The sequence below is a fragment of the Sesamum indicum genome, linkage group LG9 (genome assembly GCF_026168435.1).
Source record: "Sesamum indicum cultivar Baizhima isolate 11 linkage group LG9, ASM2616843v1, whole genome shotgun sequence".
Taxonomy (NCBI): domain Eukaryota; kingdom Viridiplantae; phylum Streptophyta; class Magnoliopsida; order Lamiales; family Pedaliaceae; genus Sesamum; species Sesamum indicum.
The window spans coordinates 12,596,669-12,598,786 of NC_142665.1; positions in this window are offsets into that span (position 1 = coordinate 12,596,669).

Consider the following 2,118-nt stretch of genomic DNA (forward strand, 5'->3'; position numbering starts at 1 on the left):
GGGAGACACCTGACGAGGGGCATTGTTGTAACATTTTTTTCCTTTATTAATGAAAATTACATTTTACCAAAAAAACCGTGCAAAACAGCTAATTTTTTATCGTTCTCAGAATTCGACGAAGCTTGACCCAAACGTTAGTCTAGACCCAAGCATTTGTATTGTAAATTTGTTAAGCAATAGTAATAACTACAAGTTAGTATAAAAGGGAAAAAATCTTGTTTTAGTAAAACCGTGGAAAACAGCTAAATTTTGAGCGTTCTCAAAATTCGACGAAATTTGACCCAAACGTTGGTCTAGACCCAAGCATTTGTGTGTTAAATTTTCCTAAGTGAAATAATAACTACAAGTTAGTATAAAAGGGAAACAAACTTGCTTTAGTAAAACCGTGCAAGACAGCTAAATTTTGAACGTTCTCAGAATTCGGCGAAACTTGACCCAAACGTTGGTCTAGATCAAAACATTTGTGTGTTAAATTTTCCTAAGCGAAATAATAACTACAAGTTAGTATAAAAGGGAAACAAACTTGCTTTAATAAAACCGTGCAAAACAGCTCAATTTTGAACGTTCTCAGAATTCGAGGAAACTTGAACCAAACGTTGGTCTAGATCAAAGCATTTGTGTTGTAAATTTGCTAAGCGTAATAATAACTAAAAGTTAGTATAAAAGGGAAACAGACTTGGTTTAATAAAACTGTGCTAAACAGCTAAATTTTGAACGTTCTCAAAATTCGATGAAACTTGACCCAAACGTAGATCTAGACCCAAGAATTTGTATTAACATTTGCTAAGCGTAATAATAACTACAAGTTAGTATAAAAGGGATACAAACTTGCTTTAATAAAACCGTGCAAAACAACTGAATTTTGAACTTTCTCACAATTCGACGAAACTTGACCCAAACGTAGATCTAGACCCAAGCATTTGTGTTATTCATTTGCTAAGCGTAATAATAACTACAAGTTAGTATAAAAGGGAAACAAACTTGTTTTAATAAAACCGTGCTCTTATGTGCAAAAAAACTATGCGAGGTCATCCGATGTGACAGGACGTCGATATGGGTGGATTGGTTGATTAGTGGACACTTATGGGGTAGTTCAATCTGGACTATACCGGATCATAAGGGGCCATGGGGATGGAGGAAACTCTTGCGTTTGCGTACTTAGATACGATCTATCGTTGAATACCGCATTGGTGATGGGAGTGAATTTTATTTATGGAAGGATCCATGGCACACCCTTGGACCACTCATAGACAGATTCCCACGAGGGCCTTCCAGATTGGGTTTGCATGAGAATGCTACATTGAATTCAGTTATCCACGAGAATCAATGGCAGTGGTCATTGATTACGGACATGGAGTGCTTAGAGATTACTCACACACTGCCTCGTATCGATGGAGGATCAGATCGGATTATTTAGAGATTTATGAATGGGAGACCCACCACTCAGGAGCTCTATCGGCTTATGATGCCACCGGGACCGAAAGTAGACTGGACTTCACTACTTTCAGGCCCTCTGAAGATTCCTCGTCATATGTTCATCCTGTGGCTTGCGATTCTGGAGAAGCTGGCCACAACGGATAAACCATGGTTATCGCACCTTGGGCATTGCGTACTTTGCAATGATGACATGGTCGAATCACACGACCACTTGTTCTTCCGCTGAAGATTTAGTAGACGATGCATCTGCACTATACGATGCATGGTACGGTTTCAGTGGCGTAATCGGGAATGGACACAAGATATTGTATGGGGGGCACGAAAATGGCGTGGGAAACATATCATCAACATTGCATACCGTGCACTATTAGGATCGTGTGTTTATCTTATTTGGAAGGAGAGGAACACTAGAAGATTTGAGCAAGTTGAGAACCCTCCTAGCATGGTAGCAAACCTGATTATGGAAGATATGCGCCAGCGCATAATTAGTCTAGAACTCCCTAGCTCTGTTAGCACACACGCATTATATAGACTATGGCGGATACCTTGGCCTGTCGAGGGAGACACCTGACGAGGGGCATTGTTGTAACATTTTTTTCCTTTATTAATGAAAATTACATTTTACCAAAAAAACCGTGCAAAACAGCTAATTTTTTATCGTTCTCAGAATTCGACGAAGCT